We start from the raw sequence: 23,118 nt of genomic DNA on the forward strand, positions 1-23,118 counted from the left end.
TGTTCTAAGATGGACTCTGCAACAAGAGCACAGGGACACATTTGGAAACTTGCTAAGAGAAAATTTCACAAAAATGTTAGAAAGTTTTTCTTTACACATAAAATCAAAGAAATTACAAAGCAGGGTGGTGAAGAGAAGGACTTTAGGGGCCTTCAAATCACAACTTGATGTTGTTTTTTACAAACTAGGTGAGTAGGATGGATGAAGCTTGTTTGGCTCAGTGGCCTTTTTCTCGTCTAATTTTTTCTAATATTCAAATTACATGCATTTACTAGAGCAAAATTTTTGAAAAGATGGTTCAGTTTGCCTATAATCAATATTGAATGTATTTTTATTTATTTTATCCATTCATAATATACTTGAAGAAACAGAGATGCATCAACACAGTAGATGCAATTAGAATTTTTTTTACGGTATAAAATAAGTAACTGTTTTAATTTAAAAGGCTTTGGCCAAATGAATGTGTGCCAACACACTTCATAAAAGCTTTAACTTTTTAAATAGTGACCTTAAGCATTTTTAAGCTTCTGTCTGCAACTGCTAGGAGTCATTTGCCAACTAATTACATTTTCCACAATAGTGTTTAATCTTGTATTTTCTTCTACAGTGTAACACAGAAAATTAAAATTATAATATTATAAGTATGCCTTCATGCAAAAGCTTATGTTTACAAAAATCAAGTCTAACTCATGCTGCTGCCAGAGGTAGGAGCCATAATGCTTTTTTCCTTTTAAATTACACTAACACCTAAAACTAATGAGTGTTGCTAAATATAACATCATTTTATTAGTACTGCAGTGTTTAAGGTTAATACATTCTCCTCTAAAAGCTTTTCAGTAATTTAATTCCAGGAAGATAATGCCTTTTTCAAAAAAAAAGTAAAAAAAAATTAAAAAACAGGTATCTGTTTCATGTGCTTCTATCATTTAATTTTTTGTTCTTTCCAATTTAGCACATTTCATCTGCAGAGATAAAAGTAAATCTTCAAAAGCATCCTTTGTTCTCTGTTAAAAAACACAAGGGGTATTAAACCGAATTATTCTTGATATATGAGATATTAAAACAAAAATTATAAGCATATTTTTATGAATATAACTAATGCATCATAGAAATTCTTCTTCTTCTTTTGGCTGCTCCCATTAGGGGTTGCCACAGCGGATCATCTTCTTCCATATCTTCCTGTCCTTGTCATCTTGTTCTGTTACACCCATCACCTGCATGTCCTCTCTCACCACATCCATAAAACTTTTCTTAGGCCTTCCTCTTTTCCTCTTCTCTGACAGCTCTATCCTTAGCATCCTTTTCCCAATATACCCAGCATCTCTCCTCTGCACATGTCCAAACCAGCGCAGTCTCGCTTCTGACTTTGTCTCCCAACCATCCAACTTGAGCTGACCCTCTAATGTACTCATTTCTAATCATATCCATTCTTGTCACACTCGGTGCAAATTTTCTTTGGCCAACAGTAGCCCAATTTTCGCCAGCACCCTGTTGACTAACAGTACTGGTGGCGGTCGTTGTTAACCCAGGGCTCGACTCATCTGATAGGGAAATTTATATTGTTGTCTGCATATTGATTTGGCAAAATTGTACATTGGATGCCTTTCCTGACGTAACCCTCTCCATTTATTCGGGCTTGGGACCAGCACGAAGAAACAAACTGGTTTGTGCATCCCCTGTGGCTGGGTTAAAGCATCATAGAAATTAATAAGAAAAAATTAAAGATGCACAACAATATTTGCTATGTTTGTCCAAGGGTCAATCTTTAGGCTCATAATCAAACCAGTAGCTGCTCCAGCAAATCGCCATGTATTGCTATTGATTTTCTGGTACACTTTTCACCTGTCAGCATGAAGTGCGTTTATTTAACAGACTTTTATTGTGAATGGTGTGACACAATATTTTAATGTTAGCAGACATGACAGGACACAGTTCTAAGCCGACTACATACCACTGGTCAACAAAAAACATCTTCAAAATATTTGAGAGTTCAAGAGTTTGCAATCACAAAAAAAAAAAACACTTTTAAATGAAGTTATGTTCTTTGCAATTATGCTGCTAAAATTATAAATGACCCTTTAGCATTTAATAAATAGCTTTATTGCACTTTATGTATAGCCTCATGGAGCTAAATACACTTACTGAAGAGCAATGGCTTTCCAGAAAACTAACAGTAAATACACTTTGAGGGTAAAAGTAAAATGACTGAATAGAATTTGTATCTCATTAACACTAGAATTCCTGAAGCCTACAAAAAAACTAATAATCCTGACCCACCTTAAATCCCTTTGCACCTCTCCATCAGAGTCTTTTGTTTTGTAAATGCGTCAATCAACACAAACAGTAGGCAGCCTGCTGTTCCATCCTCCGCCTTGACAGAGCTCAGCTCGCGGGCAAAAAGCTCTCCCAGCTCAAGCCAAGGCTCCTTATCTGCATGTGATGTACCTGGAATTATATAGGGTAAATAATACAGTATATCGTTATTAGGAATACATGCAATTCATGTATTTTCTGTGTCTACATGGGACAGGGGCAACAAAAGACTGAAAAAGTTGAATAATGCTTACAACTTTCACAACTACTGTAATTAGGTTGTTTGACAAACGGTCAGTCTCACGATGGGATATAAAAGAGCATCCCAGAGAGGCAGAGTCTCTCAGAAGTAAAGATGGGGTGAGGTTTACCACTCTGAAATACTTTGTGAGCACAACGTGCAACAATTTAAGAATAATGTTCCTCAATTGCGAATAAGTTCTCCTGCAGATAAGTTGGGACTTGATTTTATCATATAATTTCTGGTATTTTATAATAATGGAATGCGGAAAACTCACGCTATTGATACAAGAGATTATGATATGCTAACACCCACATGAGAGAGTAACCACGGACAACACTGTCTTTTTTTCTGTGTGGGTGCGGCAATGCACTGTATCAGCGCGTGTTCCTAACCTCTCTCTCTCTCTATTGTGCCTGCGTGACCACACGGTAATACCCAAACTATTCCAAAGCAATGTTTGCACTGATTTGTGTATTTTGTAACTCACACCTTCATACACCTTTATCGTAAGAGCATCCCTTATCTATGATAGAGCGTTTGATCAGAAGAAAATATGAATCTGGTTTTATCTGGTTTGTCATTGAAGTAGTGAATGTAATTTTGCTGCAACAAAATTCGATGCATCTGAGAAATTGATGCGAGATTGGAGGAGGCAAGAAGATGTAAAAAAAAAAAATTACGTGTCATATTTTCGAACGGGTGTATAAGTCGGGGTCTGATTCTATGATCAATTTTTCGGGTTTCAAAACCCAACTTATACACAGTATATACGGTACTAACTACAGGGTCTGAATACTTGTTTCAATGTGATACTAAAATTTTCTATTTTTAGTGAATTAGCAAAACATCCTAAAATCTTGTTTTCACTTTGTCATTCTGGGGTATTGAAAGTTACTTGATAAGGGAAAAATGAATTGAAAAGATTCAACATATACAACATATGTGCACTAATAATGTAGCCTGCATGATCTGAGTGGGGTGTAAGGTTTCCTGTTGTTGTCATATATACAAGCAATGTTAAAATGGGAGAAAGACATGAGTGGTGCGCATTTTAATAATAGCATTATTACTAAAAAGGCAGCTACACATGATGCTTCATTATAGGCAAAGCAATTGATGGCCTGTTAGGTGAGGTCCATGAGATATTTGACTCCAACTTTCTTCACAAAATTCCTCGACCTGCCATATAACAAATATATTCTTAGGAAGGCCTGCAGGTGTGAAAGGCAATAGGAATTTCTCATGGTTCTCCAGTTTCTTCACAGTCAGAACTTTTAACTTCAGGTCAGTTTTCATCAATAAATTCAATGTAACAACTGCATGAGCAACTGGGTTTTTGCACACACTTCAGTAAGCTGTCATCCTCTCCAAGGGGCATCTGTTTTGCACCCATAGTTGCCATGTGTATTGAATTTATTAGATATTGTTTTTTTATTAAACCGTAGTACATACCTTTCTGTACAGTACTTTGACAAACCTTTGTCTATAAATGATAGATAAATGATAGGATTTTTTTGGCATACAAAATATAATAAATACAGAAAGAGCAAAATTAAACTTCATTCTATTCATATTTATTATATATAGTGCTTTTTATGGTGAACATCCCAAAGCCACGCTCATGGAATTTAAATGATGTTGCACATGTGTATCAGAGGGTCACCTCCCAGGCTCAGCTGAGGTATGTAATGCCACCCTGAAATAACAGGGATGGCACCACAAACTTTGTCACCTACTTCTACCTCAACACATCTGAGAAAATGTCCAGTAAAGGCAACTGACTCCACCCCTTCTAGGCCAAGACCTATAAAGCCAGGCACTCCAAAAAGAGGCGTGTCACTTTTTGAGTTAAGCCAGGACAAAGGACAAAACTCCCAGCAGAGACAAGACCCACTCAACCGAGCAGCAGTATTTAGGTAAAGAGAAAGATACAGCCTGTGTCTTTCAGCCTTGCAGCACTGACATGGTTTTATTTATGTTAGCTTTTGTTAAAACAATTAAATGGAATGATGATTTCTTTTGAACTCAGATATTTCTGGAGTTTTTTTTTTGTTTGTTTTTTTCTTTCCACCCTTGCCATCACACCTTACTTTATTCTTTGTTTTAATTTTATTTTTATATTTTTTCTTTTTTCTTCATCTTGTAAAGCACTTTGATCTACATCATTTGTTTGCAAATGTGCTATATAAATAGATGTTGTTTGACCACAATGCATAAAAACAAAGTTCTGTTTATACACATCTGAGTGACAACTTTATTAGGTACAACCTTTCTATGACACATAATTGACTACTAACAGCATCATGTAGAACAGATAATGACATTTAAATAAATTGGGTACAAAAACAGCTGATTGTGTGTTCAACTCAGAGGAAGAATGAACAAAACTAAAGACTTGAACACAAATTTGCCAGACAGGCTGACAAAAGTGTACCAAAACACCAACACTGCTGGCATTGTCATGCCTAATAGTGTCATGTGTGCATCAAGAATGGTTAACCAATTAATAATTATCCTGTTAAGTCTTTCTGTTTTTGGTCATATATGAGTAATGAAAGAGGCTGACAGAGGTTACATTTGTGCAGGCCGTAATCATTACACTAGTAGAATAATCCAACAATCTTTTCAAAAAAGAGACGTGCCACAATCCAGCTTACCATCATTTATCACAGGAAGAATGTGGTAATGGAAGGAATTAACAAAACTCCACAGTTTTAGATACAAAACAAGATATTGGAGTTGCAAACAAACACTGGACTCTCAAGGGTTGAATAGATGTATGGCTTTAATGAGATTGGATGTTCTTCCTGTATTCCCAAAAGCCTATTATCATATATAAAACCTGGGAAATTGCAGGATAAACTTCCCTATAAATTTGATAAGAATAATGTTTGAAGGTCACTAGACACTAGACCTCTTCAATTATAGTGCCTTCTCTGTAATCCTTAGAATGGCTTCAGGAATATGATAGTGGACTTAGTATAATTCAATGTCTAAATGTTCACTAGATCTTGACTTAGTGCAGCATATATGTAATGTACACTATATGGTGCAAAATATGTGGACACCATTCTAAATCTTTGAGTTCAGGTGTTCCAGCCGCACCCATTATGAACAGGTCCATAAAGTCAAGCACATAGTGATGCAATCTCCATTGATAAATATTATTAGTAGAATAGGTCATACTGAAGATCTGTTTGGCTCTGTCAGGGGATGCATTTGACATAGTATGTGTAAGTACTGTATGTATAATGTCTGCTCTGCTACATCTGCCCCAGTCAACTTTACATGCTATTATTGTGAAGTGAAAGTGCCAAAGAGCAACAACATCTCAGTCATGCAGTGGTAGACCTCACAAAATCACAGAGTGGGGTCAATGAATGCTGAAGCAAGTAGCACATATAAATCACTTATATTCTGTTGCACCACTTACATCAGAGAAAGGATTGTGCATTGGGAGCCTTATTAATTGGTTTTTCCATGGCTGAGCAGCTGCATGCAACCATGAGATTATTATGCATAAAACCAAGCATTGGCTAGAATGGTGTAAAGCATGCATTGTAAAAAATAATGAGTTAAAATTACTTAAAAAAATAAGGCAACAAATTACAAGCAATATTTTTGAGTAGATTTAATATACTGCACTATTGAGTAAACTTAATTTATTAATTAACTCAAATTTTCCTAAAATAAACGAGTTTGACTAAACATAAGTAGTGGCAAAAATGGTTTCATTTCACTCCAATTTTCATTTGAATGATAGTACTCAAAAAAAGTAAAGTAAGAGTATGCAACACTGGACAGTAATGACTGTATAACAAATACATGCTAAAAATCCATATATCTTTATTTATTTGAACATACACAGATAGTCAGAACCATGGAGATATATTTTCAAAGAAAAATTAAATCAAATGTTTGTGGATCATTTTTACTGAATTACTGACATTCAAATGTCAATGAAAATGACATGAAATTTTCTTTTTTTAAACTTTCTTCAAAAAGTCAATCAAATAATGTCCCAGGAATGTGTGGTAAACGGGAAGGAAACAGAGAGTGAAATCCTGCTGCAGGTGCCGCTCTTCAAACACTTCCTGCATTTACGCCAACATATCCTCTTAAATGAATGGCCGCCTTTTCACTACTTTTCAGTATGCGATAGTGAAAATCCTGAAATGAAATAGGACATAGGAAATCAAACATCGCTAAATAAATCACAGTGTTAAAAATTAACCAGAAAATACATGGCCTATGTAGAACACTAATTAAATAAGAGGTCAAATAATACCATGACGGTTACAGGCCGTAGTTTAGGACAAACGCCATATCGTTCTCAAACTTATCTCAAAGTGTCATTTTCTTTTTCTGTGTAAAATAAAAGTTTTAAACGATAAAAAAAAAGCATATGAACATACGTAACTATCCGAGAAATGTGCTCGCTTTTTAAAGCAAGCCAACAAGGTAAGTTGTTAGAGAGACGCTACCTTGCCCGCCATGTTTCCCGCATTAAGGAAAAGGTTTTGTGAAAACAACAAATGCTTACGTCTGTAACTATATGAAATGAAATACTAGTTATTCATTATGGAATTAATATGCTTTATATTTACACATTTGTAGTAAAATAGCTCTTATTATGGATAAGCGTTACAGCTGAATGTGTTGTTGTAAAGACCAAGAAATCGATGTGAGAGGAAGTGCCCTGTCATTTAATTTAACTTAACTTATATGTGTTCAATTCACAGTATAGTTTTTTTTTTTTACTTAGAATAAGTTATAAAAATGTTTACATTTTAGGAAAATTAAGTTAACATTATTCTTAATTTTTTTATTGAATTAGTATTAAATAATCAAGAAAAAGGGTAAAACCCATTTTTATTAATTAAGTTAATGATTGTTTTGCGTATAGTTTTTTATTATTATTAATTTTTTATTATTATTTTTCACACATGCAAGATTTATTTTTTGCAGTGCTAACACGCTGATTATCCTGCATGCACGATCAAATGCGTGAGCTACTGCTAAACCCCGGCTGTGATCTATTTAGCCTTCCAATTTATATCGAGTAAAGAAGGAATTTTTAAAAAAAATTGTTTGGGGAGGGTATGGGCTTTACATGGAAATAGAAGAGGATTTATTTCTCTCACAATGTCACAATCAAAATGCGTTTGTCTGATCTGTCAATCTATCATTGCTATTCTAAAGAAGGAAAATGTGGAAAGGCACTTTCAAACTGTTCATAAAAACTACAAAACTAATTTGCTTCCGAAAAACGATCTGACAAAGAGAAAAGAGAGGGAACTAAAATCGCAGTTAATCAGACAGTCGTCATTTTTCACTCGGCTGAATTCAAAAGCTCTTTGACTGCATTATTAGGTTCTACTTATTTATGCGAGTCAGCCTTTTCCCACATGAAGATTATTAAATCCAAATACTGTAGTGTCCATAAATGTATTGAATTATTGTACCATAAAGGTTATTCAGTTATGCAAGGTACGATAATATATATTTTATGTATAAAGTATACTCAGCATATATATATATATATATATATATAGAGCAGAATACCCGCGCTTCGCAGCGGAGTAGTGTGTTAAAGAAGTTATGAAAAAGAAAAGGAAAATTTTTAAAAATAACGTAACATGATTGTTAATGTAATTGTTTTGTCATTGATATGAGTGTTGTTCTATATATATACTCAGCAAAAAAAGAAACGTCCCTTTTTCAGGACTGTGTATTTCAACAATAATGTTTTAAAATCCAAATAACTTTACAAATCTTCATTGTAAAGGGTTTAAACAATGTTTTCCATGCATGTTCAATTAACCATAATCAATTAATTAACATGCACCTGTGGAATGGTCGTTAAGACCTTAACAGCTTACAGAAAGTAGGCATTTAAGGTCAAAGTTCTAAAAACGCAGGACACTAAAGAGACGTATATATATATATGCATATATACACACACACATATACTATGGGGTGCCAAACAGGCAAATAAATTGATTTTGTGAATATATAAAGTTGGCGTCAGAATATATAAAGTCAAAACTTGAATATATAAAGTCAGCGTCGGTATACATAAAGTCAAACTTGTTTCTGAATATATAAAGTCAAAACCTGAATATATAAAGTCAGCGTCGGAATTTATAAAGTCATTCCTGATTATATAAAGTCAACATCAGAGTATATAAACTCACTCCTGAATATATAAAGTGAAAGTCAAAATCTATTGATTGAAACGACTCTGAACTGAACTAAGTGAACAAAAACGTATTCAGAAAAATAAATCAAAAAAACACTGTTCGGTTAATGTTTTGAAAATGATGCATGTGTCCTGCCCAGGATTGGTTCCTGCCTTGCGCCCAGTGTTGGCTGGGATTGGCTCCAGCAGACCCCCCGTGACCCTGTGGTCAGATTCAACGGGTTAGGAAATGGATGGATATTCCAGCGCTTACTTTATATATTCCGACGCTGACTTTATATATTCAAGATTTGACTTTATATATTCCAGCGCTGACTTTATATATTCCGAAATATTCCAATGCTGTCTTTATATACTCAGGTTTTGACTTTATATATACCGACGCTGACTTTATATATTCAAGTTTTGACTTTATTTATTCTGACAGTGACTTTATATAATCAAGTTTTGACTTTATATAGTTAAATGTAGTCATCATTGCATAACTTTTTCTTTAACATAGAAATTTAAAGACTAAATTCAACTTCCATTCCTAATAAAGATATTTCTGCCGACTAAATAGAACCTACTTATATCCAAATTCGAGCTATTGAGCTGTCGCCTGCCTCCCTGAATAAGTCACCCTCGCTTCGCTCTTACTTTTTTACCATTCATTTAATCATTGCTAGTGGCGGAAAAATTATAAAATGGAAGGAGGATTACACTGAGTATGGCTTTACCAAAACAATTATTGATGGCGAATCGATTATTCATAAAGCTTCAATTGGTGATCTGTTTTTCTGTGTTAACCTCATATTTTTTCATACTTCTTCTCGAACCATGGGGGTACGAGGTTAAAATAAATCGGGAAGCGCTGATCAATGTAATCGGTGTACCAGGAAATCATGCATTGAGAGAAGTTCCCCTTTGCTTGGAATGCAAAGTGTGATTAAATGCGTGATTTTTTAACGCGTTATGGAGCACATGCATCGAAGCTTCTCAGCTGTGCTTGTGCTAAGAAAAGGAAACATTTTAAAAATAACGTAACACGATTGTCAATGTAACCTTTTGTAAGTAGTGCCTGGAGGATTCAGTGTGGAAAAACTCTAGAGACAGCGTGTGTATTAACTTGTGGATAGGATTACACTGAGTATGGCTTTACCACAACAATTATTGATGGCGAATCGATTATTCATAAAGCTTCAATTGGTGATCTGTTTTTCTGTGTTAACCTCATATTTTTCATTCTTCTTCTAAAACCAAGGGTGTGCGAGGGTAAAATGATTCGAGAAGCGCTGATCAATGTAATCGGTGTACCATGAAATCATGCATTGACATACTGTAAGTTCCCCTTTGCTTGTTTTGCAAAGTGTGATTAAATGAATGATTTTTTAACGCGTTATGGAGCACATGCATCGAAGCTTCTCAGCTGTGTTTGTACTAAGAAAAGGAAACATTTTAAAAATAACTTAACATGATTGTCAATGTAACCTTTTGTAAGTAGTGCCTGGAGGATTCAGTGTGCAGAAACTGTAGAGACAGCGTGTGTATTAACATGTGGATTTTTCTGTGAGTATTTGGTGGCAGCGTCACAAAGTCGCTTCTGTAACACTGTGTGCATTAGCTGCGGAGCTCAGCTCAGAGCGAAATGAGGTGAATGGGAGGGGAGATGATGACGTGACTCCCCCACCCGCCTTAACTCAATCCCCCACAAGCACAGTCTCTCGGAATTTGCATAAGCACAGCCCTTCACGTGCAATTTTAACTTAGTTACAAAATGATCAAAACTCTCATTTATATCCTGCGTGCTCTCATTAAACTTGTATCCCGCATTACCCGTGGGCATGACAAACGCCAGCGGCAGCCTGTCTATGAACTTAATTTAAACTTTAGGTTTACACCTTGCTTTGCTTCCGAAGTAGCAGCACTCATTAATATGGTTGTACAGTATGTGTCACTCGCTCGCTTCTTATTGTTTCGCTGCCTTTTCAATTGTATAATGCATGTTTTCTTCAGTGCTTTTTGGAGCTCTTCCTGGTTTTCTACGTAATGCGTTGACAGTCAGTTCACGTGATTACGTGGGAGGTGTGATGATGTCACACGAAACTCCAACGGCCATCGAGCTCAACTCCATTACAGTAAATGGGGAAAAATAGTTTCCAGTTATGACCATTATGCATAGAATTTTGAAATTAAACCTGCCCAACTTTTGCAAGTAAGCCGTAAGGAATGAGCCTGCCAAATTTCAGCCTTCCACCCACACGAGAAGTTGGAGAATTAGTGATGAGTGAGTCAGTAAGTGAATGAGTGAGTGAGTGAGTCAGTGCGGGCTTTGCCTTTTATTAGTATAGATACAAAATGAATAACCAAACATGTTATATAGTGTAAGGGACAGCCGGCATGGGCCGGCATCTCGACATGTACAGGACCTTGTTCATTAGCCTGGGTGCAAGCCCTATTAAACCTGAGGCCATGGAAGGAATAGAGAGCTTTTACAGGCGGTGTTTAAAAGAGACACAATGCGTTTGTAGCACGAGACTGCTCCATGTCTTTAAAGGTGATAAATCAAAGTGGAGGTTTGTACATGACCTAATCCTAACAAATTCCTGAGACTACCAGCCGATGAGCTCTCCGAGGGTCACCCAGCAGGGGGTGGGTGCTCGAAACGGGCAGGCTCAGTTGTTTGTAAGCGAACTCGCAGAGTCCTTCCCCCGAGTGGGATGCTTGCAGAGCCTGACTTTACTTTCTCTGTGTGTAGAGAGAGAGCCGGGGCTGCTCACAGGGGGATCGGCTAAAAGCTGACTGGGTCTGCCACTTGGTCTTTCTCTCTGGGAAATCAGCTTCATTGCTAAAACTGTTTTTTACTGCAGAGTCCGTCACTGGGAAACCTGATTTAGCTGAAGTGTGAAATCGGCCCGTGCTGGAATCATCACCCCCTCCCTGAGCCATGCGGGCCACTTACTTCTACAAGATATTTCCTTAGGGTCAGCTGAAGATACCTGTATTTAAAATGTGGGGTGAGTTTGAATAGAAAAAGGGCTTGTTTTAGATCGATTTTTATACAAATTATAATTATATTAATTAATATAATTACAAATTCTACAGCCCAGGCTAGATTTTTTAGACGTCTCAATCGTGATTTAAAAGGGAACTACTGCATATTATTTAACTATGTGTGATTTTTAAAGGGCTGAACTAGCAGTTATCTCAAGCTTTACAAGCTAATCTTTAAAAATCCCTTAACTTTAAAAGATCCATCCGTCATGGGCAGAGGTCTGCACAGTGTTCACACTTTATTTTATTTTATGACACTGTGTATTTGACCTATAATCTTCTCTTGCCTGTCATGGAGCTCTGTCTAATTACCTAAAGTTACAGGAATTGGGAAGTGATTAACTATTTTGGTAAGAATATGTTTTAAGGTCTACATAAGTAAGAGTATAAAGGGGAAAAGTGTCACCCTAGGGCCCTCCCATGACAAAAGAAAAATCGTAATTGGGCTTTTCTGTTTTTAACTTTTTAATTAAAAATAATAAAATGATTTCTAATTATCACCTGTGTAAATAGAAATAATTTCAGTTTTTTGAGTATACAGAAAATATCAAAATTTTGCGCTAGTGTAACAGTAAGTGCTTTTACATGCACTTACAAAACTGGGATAAGGTAGAAAACCTGCTTTCTTATAAATCTCCGTTTAAATGCACAAGTGTATTTAGAGAGGTTTCTTTTGTCAAAACACTCCTAGGTGATAGAAGTGAGCTAAGGAAAAAAACACGTGGAATCTGTCTCTCTTGACCACTGTGGTGATACTTCATTATATTATACTTACAAAAAGAGTATCCAAACATGCTATATAGTGTAAGGGATGACAGGCATGGGCTGACCTCTCGACATGTACAGGACATGGTTCATTACTCAGCCAGGAGGACAATGTAATTAAGGAAATGAGGGTTTTGTTCTTTTTTAGTAACTGTCTTTTGTCTGATTTTAGACAGACCCCGGAAAATAAACCCTAAGGTTAAGCTCTGTATATATGTGAACATTTTTGATATCAGCCACCAATCAGCCCAGGCTAAATTTTTTAGACATCTCAAACATGATTTAAAAGGGAACTGCGGCATATTATTTAACTATGTGTGCTTTTTAAAGGGCTGAACTAGTAGTTATCTCAAGCTTTACAAGCTAATCTTTAAAAATCCCTTAACTTTAAAAGATCCATCCGTCATAGACAGAGGGTCTGCGCGGTCTCGAGCCGCTGACGTATGGGGTAGGGGAGTTTACAGACAGCTGCTGAAAAGAAGGCGATCTCGCAGGGGCTCACCCAGCAGGGAATGGGTGCTCGAAGCACACAACTATGTGAAGGCAATCGCACTCCACGCTGCAGCAGGGGCTGTCTCAGCCCGTGTCTGCTCTCTGAGAGAAAGAGAGACAGAGCACACAGGCCTGCTTGCAAGGGGTCTGATAAAAGCGGGGCTGCTTGATTTCTTTCTGAGAAACCAGCTTCATTGCTAAGAATGTTTTTACTGCAGAGTCTGTCACTGGGAAACCTGATTCAATGTTGGTTGAGGAATTTCTGTGAGATGGAAAGGGATGGACTTGTAAGTGATAAAGCAAAGATGAGATAGATATGTTAATTGCGTGTTCATATTAAAATCATAGATAGAACCGAAGAAAATGCTTCACTTTTTTATACAGCACTTTCAGAAATGGCTGGGAAGTGTGGGGAGACCGGCCGGGGAGGTGCGGCCTGACCCGGGGGGCCTGAAACAGGGTGCGATCGTACTGGCTGGCTCAGACCGTGTCTTTGATCTCACAGTTTGTCATCTGTCTGTGAGATGGAAAAAAGCAGCTTGACTTTGAAGCAAAGATGAGATGTTTTCATGGCGTGTTCATCTTAAAATCGTAGAACAAAATGCTTCGCTTTTTATATTGGCCTTTCAGAACTGGCCGGGAAGTGTGGGGAGACTGGGAAGTGTAAGGAGGCTGACCGTCAGGTGCTGCCTCACCGGGTCCGAGGCAGGCCCTTAAGGCCGGCAGGGTACAGATGGGAACGTCCTTGGACCGGTGCAGGACGACTTTGGGCGTGTCTGATCTGGTCAGGACATGCCACGGGCATGTCTGGGCTTGTGCTAGGGAGAGGGCCCGGGGCCGAGGCAGACCCCGGGCATGTCTGAGCTTGTCGCGGTAAAGGCTGTAACACGCCCGGGCTTGTCTTTCGGTAGAGGGGGGGCGGTGGTGAGTTCAAACAGGAGGCAGATATCCATCAAACTGCCCTTGACAGTTTATTTCACCCAGCAGTTGCCGGGCGGGTTCAACGAGGGGGCAGACATCCATCAAACGGACCATTGACAGAAAGGAGAACCAATCAGGTGCAAGGGGCGGGTTCAAGGAGTAGTCTGGGCGGGGACAGGGGGCCCTGGACCAATATGCCACCAGGGGCGGTGCCAGAGGGGAGGGGCTGGGTCATGTGGAGGGGCCGGGGAATTCTGACGTGACGTCATCAGGAGGCGACGGGGCGGGACTTGACGTCATAGGGGGCAGGGCTTAAAAGTCATTAATCATTTTGATTGACAGCTCTAATTGCGATTTTGACAGTATGTGCATGCCTATAACTACTGTCTCTCTAGCTCATTGTCGGACAACCGGTGCACCGTGAAAACTTTTGTAAAATATTTAAAATTGCTAGTGTTTTTGAACTTTAGGTTGATTAAAAAGATAATGTTTAAAAAAAAATATTTTATCTTGGAAAAACAGATAACGATTAATCAGATTGATGAATAAACAAATGTATTTATTTTGAATGCAAGTTAAAATTTTTGCTGTTCACCATTCATCATAATATCAACACCAGCGGTGTCAAAAACACATCTCGTGAGACTTAAAAAGTCTCGTTGTTAGAAGATCTCGCTCACTGTACGGATACAGAAATGAAGTCTAAGAAATGCGAGAGACTTCAAATGATTGCCAAGGAAATGCGCGTCTGTCTTTCGAAAATTGATCCTCGCATCAGTCTCATATGTGCTGAAAAACAATCTCAACGTTCACATTAATTAAATTTATGATTTATCCTTTGATTTCTTTATTAATAAAATGTCTTTCAAACTTGTAAAATTAACTGTTTTTATTGGCGATTGTCCATAGATTGTGCCATCACGACTTTATTAATGAGCAGTCCCTCAGGTGCACCGCGAAAGAAAATTTTTGGACTTAGTGCACCACAACTCGAAAATGGTTGCCTTTCACTGCTCTAGCTGGAAGACTTGGAAGGAGTTGAACTCGGCTCATCTGACACAGTGACTGGTAGTTTTTATTCTCGTTTTTAGCCTGGTTTTAAACATTTAGATTTCACTGTTTTTATAGACTATTTGTGAACTTTGAGAATTGCGGAGTTGGACACAAACTGTTTTGATTTTTTTATTGTCAATAAAAGCACTTTTGCACTTTGCACCATCCCGTTGCTTAGCATGTGTTTTGTCCCCATCTGTCAGCTTATTTGGTTATGTTACCAACAGGGTCAGGTTCAAGAGGCTCCTAAAACTGGAAGAAGGAGCACGGAACAGGACCCACACTGTCACACACCCTGATGGATTCACTGGGAGTATGATCAGAAGACCCAACTTGCTATCAAGATGGTCATGGTTTATTCCACCTTCACTGAATAGAAGCACTGGGTAAACTAATTAGAAGGGATTTAAAAGCTCCAGATTGTAGGACTGACTAACATTACTAATTTTGTATGCATTGGTCTACACATCTTTTACTTAAGAGGCAGATAGCATTCAATTATCTTTAGCTAAAGTGTCAATTCTCTCCCCACGGGGTCTCTCTTTGGAATGCAGTTTCTGGATCTCATGTGATAAGACTAATCAATCACAGGCACATGACATCCAGAGATGTCTCTATGATGTCCAGGAAGCAAATAAATGCTTGATAGTTTGCTGCAGACTACTTGTGCAATAGAAAATCTACAAGAGAGTATGACCTATTTACTCTTTAGACATTCCAGCCCTATTAGTGTACTGTCTGGCAGAGGGCCAAGAAATTAGGAAAAGGAACAGGCATGGTAAGGTTGTGATGGAAATTCAAAATATGATTCATAAACTGATGTCAAAATCAATACAGTCGAAATTGTTGACAAATAATCAAAGAAAGCTCCTAAAACCAATCATAATGCTACTTCAAATCCAGAAACTTGGCCAATGGAAAATGACCTCTGTAACAGATGATTGGCAGCTCAACCCGGCCAGGACGCCTACAGAGTGGAAGGATGGGGGAAGGCAACCACTTTGGGACGTTAGATGGTAGCTTCCCTACAGTGTAGTGGTGCCCAAGATTCCCACAGGGCACCATGGGATATGTAGTTTAATACCACAGCCCTGCTGGGTACCGTGGGTGCCGCCAGGAGACATTGCAAGAAAACTAGGGGAGTCATGTCTCCATAAACTGGAAGTACTCCCAAGTCATGAGGATGGAAGCCCCAAAGTACTTCAGGGCTGAAGAAAATTCAAGTTCTCCATCTGACTCAGAAGTGCTGGCAAGTCACATGGATGGAAGGACAGAAGCACTTCTGGTTTAAGGACTATATAAAGGACTGCTGTTAAATCAGCACGTGAGCCAGAGTCGGGTGGAGGTGGACGAAGCTTGTTGGGTGGTGTGGAGGAGAGAGGGGGCGAGACAGAGACAGATTTAGAGAGAGAGAGAGATTTGTGTTTATTATTTGATTACTTGCCTGTTTATTGGTGGCTGTGGTGCTTAGGGGCATTATACAAAAAGAGAAAAAGAATTAAAATACTTCTTGGTGCTTTTAACCTGTGTCCTGCACGTCTGTCTGTTGAGATTAAGGGGCAACAGTGCCACCAAGCGTTTACACCTTCTATTGTCACTTGAAAGCACCATATTTAGCAACTAAAGTAATGCAGCACAAAATGGCAGTGCCCATAAGGAAAACAAAATGATGGAACGTAAAGACTCAAAATATTTTAAACATGCTGAAATAAAACTAGATAAGACATTCACTAAAAAAAGAATTCCCCATGTATAGAAACCCCTAATAAGAAGACAAAATCTGAGAAATATATGGGATAATCATATAGAAGAACTGAACACTTCAGATTCATGACAATTAGGTGCAACTCGGCCTTAGTTCTTTGAAATTGAGTGACACAGATTTACTGAAATAAATAACCCAGGGTGACGAGAATGGGCCCAAATCCCTGGTGTCCTGCTTTCTGCTTTGCCCAAGTGTTCTTAGTTGTCATTTATTATAACAGCTTTAAGCCCTTTGCTGTTGGTCAGTCCCCACCTGAACTAGAACCCAAATACTTGCATTTTTTGGTTTTTAGGCTAAAAGGAAAATAAAGAGCTTAGCCTGCTCAGATCTGAATGTTCCTTTAGTCAAAATTTAGTTGGCAGATTTCAGTGGGAACATTGCAGCACTCCTTTTGTAACTCATTAACGCTGTTATACTCTTCACTACTGCAGACACCAGTGTAACAGGCTCATGTCAACCCTGCTCCAGTTGGGTCTTCTTAATTCTAAGACCTTAGCCTGCAGCAAATGTATTCTCTAGCCTTTTTAACATTTAAATACAGTGTGCATTTTTATGTCATGATGTTCAGCCTAAGTTGTCAGCTCTATTTGTCCTTGTTACTCACAAAGCACAATGTGACCCTAAATCAGCTAACACTAAATATCTCGGACGGCTTTTGAGTTGACATGTTCTGGGGCAATTGTTTCAAGGACAGCATGAAGAATAAAAGAGTTTAGATGCTGGATATAATGACAGATAAGAAAGCACCTCCCTGTCCAACCTAAAGCTGGTAAGCAGAAGAATTTCAAATAAGCAAGGGGTCCCCAGTGAAACAAAGCTGCTAACTGCTGCCTGCCTTTTTAGACAGTGATTAATTAACAGCAATCCACAAATGACTGCATGCGAGTGCAGACAGCCAAGATCAGTTGGCCAAGATGCCCTAAATTAATCAGGCTGAGCTTTCTTCCCTTCAAAATTGTTTTATAAAATCAGACTAATATGTTTGCATTTTGAGTGTTGACTAATTGTGCTAGGTAGTAAAAATATACACCAAGTTGAACAATGACTTCCTCCTTAAAACTGTACTTATTTTTCTGCAGTTTTCCCCATTTAGCACATTTATTCATTTATATTATATTCTGTCACTGACAAAATAGGGTGTTTTGTTCTCAGAAGTATAATGCAGTCTAAATTGGAAAAAATGTAGATGTTCATCTAAAACAAAATAAGCATAGAGTATGTACTGAATATAACGACAGGAATAAACTGTATACAGATTTTATTTAACAAGAGATATACAACATAACAAAATCCAAAGTTAACATAGTGATGGGTGAAGATAAACCATTTTCTTTCAAAGACTCATCCAATTTAAATTAATATTACCACACCACTATGCTAAGCATACAAGGTCTGTCTGGAAATCATCCAGCTATATAATATGAAAAATAGACACATGTGTTGAAGAAGACACAATATACAAGAAACATTGTACACAGAACAATGATGCCTCAGTCCCTCAGGTTCTCTCAGCATCTCTTCCACTGTTCCAAACACTCTGGAAAATCCTTTGTTGGAATCGCTATCAGTTGCCTCATGGTATTTTCCTGAATCTCAACAACAATCTGCAATTTCTTTCCTTTCAAAGGTGACTTTAGTTTTGTGAAAAGCCAGAAGTTGCAGGGTACCAAATCTAGGCTGTGGGGGGCTGTCTTTGAAGCGCTTGTGCCACATTTTCATTTGTGCTGCACTCATTGCATCGTCCCCAAAAGTCTTCTGAATCATCTGAATAGTTTCCGGAGACAAATGTTCAAGCTTAGCGCAAAATTTGATGCAGATTCGTTGCTCATTGCACAGTCATCTTGAATGCAGTAGTCACACAGTACACATGCTCGCTCAACAACGTCTATCTCCCCCACTAACTAGTCCAGTGAAGTCATCATTGTTCACGCATGAACATTCCACTCCACTCTCCTTGCCTGTCAGGTTACATCGATGCAGTGTAAACCATTCTCGTTATGTTAACAATGACTTGACTTTTTCCAGACAGACCTTGTATAGTATATTATAAATTTAAATTTCTCCTTTAAATATATCTTCTGTAATCTCTTTTCTAGTGTATACAATGCCTTCATAAAGTAGTCAGACCCCTTCACTTTTTACATTTTGTTATGTTGCACTTATGTTAAAATCATTTAAATTAATTTTTTCCCTCATCAGGTAACACTGAATACCCCAGAATGACAAAATGAACCAACATTTTAGGAATTTGTATAAATTTATTAAAAATAAAAAACAGAAAAATAATATAGACACAAATATTCAAACTCTTTGGTATTACACTTCAAATTTGGCTCAGATTGATCCCATTCTACTGTATTGTTCATCGTTGAGATGTTCCTAAACCTTGTTTGGAGTACACCTATGGTCAGCTCAATTGATTGCACAAGATTAGGAAAGAAGAAATTTTCTGAAGAAATTTTGTGCTGCAATAATTTCAACATTGACCAGAATCTTAAAGTGGAATCCATGTTATGAAGAATTGCGGTGGTTTTGACAGCAAAATGAGGCCTTACCAGGTATTAATATAGTCTACAGAAAGTGTATAGACATACTTATCTATAGAAGGTCCCACAACTTATCGTGTTTAAGCAAAAACCAAACCATGAGGTCAAAGGAATTGCCTGCTGTGGTGAGAGACAGGATTGAGACAAGGGATATGGAGAAGGCCACAAAATAAATTCTGCAGCATTGAAAGTTCACAAGGACATACTGGTCTCCATAATTCGTAAATGAAAGACGCCTGAAACAGCCACGATGCATCCTAGCGCTGGCCACGTGGCCAAACTGAGCAACTGGGGCAGAATGACTTTTTTGAAAGAGGTGACCAACAACCATATGTTCACTCTCGCTGAGCTGCAGAGAACCTGTGTGGTGATGGGAGAAATTTTCATAAGGACAACTACCTCTGCAACATTTCACTAATATGAACTTTTTGGCAGACTGTCCCACGTAGAGTTTTTTTTAAAAAGGTACCTAATGGGCTCTGAAACTCTGAGAAAGAAGATTTTCTGGTCTGATGAAACATATAATGAAAGGAAATGAGGCACCACTCATCACCTGCACAATACCATTTCAGTGAGAGAAGCATGGTATTGGCAGCATCATGCTTTGGAGTTGGTTTTCAGTGGCACAGACTGGGAGACTAGTCAGGGTTGAGGAATAACTGAACAGAGCAAAGTTCTTAATGAAAACCTGCTTAAGAGCACTCTGAACCTCAGGTTGGGCAGAAGATCAACATTCTAAAAGGACAATGACCCTAAACACAGAATTAAAACAACACAGGATTTGTTTACAGTCAACTTTTTGAAGGTTGTTGGGTTGCCCAGCCAGAGCACAGATTATAGAATAACTAGCAAAATACCCGCGCTTCGCAGCGGAGAAGTAGTGTGTTAAAAAAGCAATGAAAAAGAAAAGGAAACATTTTGAAAATAACGTAACATGATTGTCAATGTAATTGTTTTGTCACTGTTGTGAGTGATGAGTGTTGCTATCATATATATATATACACACACACACATATAAACATATATATATATATATACATATCTATACATATATACATATACACATATATATACATACATATATACACTGCTCACAAAAATTAAAGGAACACTTTTTTTATTGGGCCTGGCATGAAATCAATTAAACCTGTCTGATAATTTTCTGGTTGGTTAAGCCGCTGAGGTCATTGTTAATCACTTTCAGCTGTATTGGTGTTCATGGACTTAACGACAGGTGCACTAAAGTGGCAACAATTAGAAAACCCTCAAAACAGGACTGGTTTTACATGTGGAGGTCATTTCAAGTTTCTCCCTCTTGATCTTTTTTGGCTGGTTTTCCACTCGTGCTAGTTTTGGCTTGAGTAATTATCTCTACTGGCAGTATGAGGCGATTCCTTAACCCTACAGAAGTTGCACAGGTTGTCCAACTTCTCCAGGATGGCACATCCACACGTGCTGCAGCAAGAAGGTTTAATGTGTCTCCCAGCACAATCTCCAGAACATGGAGGAGATTTCAGGAGACTGGCTGTTATTCTCGGAGAGCTGGACAGGGCCGTAGAAGGTCCTCAACCCATCAGCAGGACCGATACCTGCTCCTTTGTGCAAGGCGGAACAGGCTGAGCACTGCTCGTGCCCTACAGAATGACCTCCAGAGGGCCACTGGTGTGAATGTCTCTACCCAAACAATCAGGAACAGACTTCATGAAGATGGCCTGAGGGCCCGACGTCCTGTAGTGGGCCCTGTGCTCACTGCCCAGCACCGTGGAGCTCGACTGGCATTTGCTCAAGAACACCAGAATTGGCAAGTCCGCCACTGGCGCCTGTACTTTTACAGATGAGAGCAGGTTCACCCTGAGCAGCTGTGATAGACGTGAAAGAGTCTGGAGAAGACAAGGAGAACGATATGCTGCCTGCAACGTCGTTCAACATGACAGGTTTGGTGGTGGGTCAGTGATGGTCTGGGGAGGCATATCCATGGAGGGACGCACAGACATCTACTGCGTAGGAAATGGTGCTCTGACTGCCATAAGGTATCGAGATGAAATCCTTGAACCCATTGTCAGACCCTACGCTGGTGCAGTAGGTCCTGGTTTCCTCCTAATGCACGACAATGCCCGGCCTCATGTGGCAAGAGTATGCAGGCAGTACCTGGAGGATTAAGGAATTGAAACAATTGAATGGCCTTCACGATCCCCTGACTTAAACCCAATAGAACATCTGTGGGACATTATGTTTCGGTCCATTAGGCGCCGCCAGGTTGCTCCTCAGACTGTACAACAGCTCAGGGATGCCCTCATACAGATCTGGGAGGAAATGCCACAAGACACCATCCGTCGTCTCATTAGGAGCATGCCCTGACGTTGTCAAGCATACATACAAGCTCGTGGGGGCCACACAAGATACTGAAAAGCATTTTGAGTAGCAGAAATTAAGTTTTTGGAAAAATGGACTAGCCTGCCACATCTTCATTTCACTCTGATTTTAGGGTGTCTACAAAATTGAGCCCTCTGTAGGCAGAAAACTTTTATTTCCATTAAAATGAATGAAGAAAAATAAAAAACATTATGTGTACAAAATCTTAATTTATTTATCCATTCCTAAATAATTAAATAGGCAGGCTAATTCGTATCAGTGCAATACGCTGTTTGTTAAAACGGATGACTCCCGCTCTTACGTGCAAGTCTGCCTGGATATTATGAACTATCGTATATGTTCAAGTTCTATTTAAATTTTAAATAGAAGGAATTTTTATTTAGTCGACAGAATATTATTCTGGAATAAATCAACTCAAACCTTAAATAACTTATAATATTTTGCTCTCCATAAAAATATATCCTGTCTAAATTATACAAGTTAGAAATAAAGTAAACGTTAAAAGAACAAACATTCAAATTTCTTTACTCTTATGTAATTTTATATAAAAAATAAACTTAAATTTTAAATATTCCAAAAGATTTTGCTCTCCATAAAAATATATCCTGTCAAAATTATACAAATTCAAATATGAACATGGTGCATAACAAAACCTGGAGATATAAATAAAATTTGTGCTTTTCAGCAATAACAAATCAAATCATTCAGTTGTCTTTGCTCATATGTCATTTTATCAGAGCTGGGCACCTGGCATCTTTTTTTGGCAACAAGTTCGTTTATGTTTGGTGTGAGGTTCTGTGTTGTGGAGATTCTCAGGATGGACTGCAGGTGCTCATCAGTGAGGCGACTCCTGTGTGCTGTTTTGTTAGTCTTCATCACTGAGAAGAGCTTCTCACACAGATATGTGCTACCAAACATGCACAAGGTTCGAGCCGCATGTAGATGGAGCTGGAGCATTTGTGCGGAATGGAGTGAATAAACTGTGCGGGCCGTGCAGTATCGTACTTTGCCTTCAGTGTGCCATTACACTGCAGCTCAATCACCTCCATCTGAATCTGCACAGGTGCAGTTTCCACATCGACGGCAAATGGGTTGCGAAACAACTCAAAATTCTTTTTTTGTTCTTCAAAGCCACCAAAGCGCCATGCGAACTCAGTGTGCAGTGCACTCAGTTTATCAGCAAAGTGCGTATTTGGGAACACCGTAGTGCCGACTTGGTTCAACATTACTTGGCAACAGGGAAAGTGGGGCAAGTTGCACTGGTGCATTTGTGTCTCCCATAAAAGTAGCTTCACTTGAAATCACTTTGTGATTTTGCCGGTAAAACGTCTGCTGAAGTGTCAGATTCTTCTTTAACTCTTCTGCTTTCTGTATCTTGTGCATTGCATTCAGGTCTTTCAGGTTATCTTGA

The sequence above is a fragment of the Polypterus senegalus genome, chromosome 2 (genome assembly GCF_016835505.1).
Source record: "Polypterus senegalus isolate Bchr_013 chromosome 2, ASM1683550v1, whole genome shotgun sequence".
Taxonomy (NCBI): Eukaryota; Metazoa; Chordata; class Cladistia; order Polypteriformes; family Polypteridae; genus Polypterus; species Polypterus senegalus.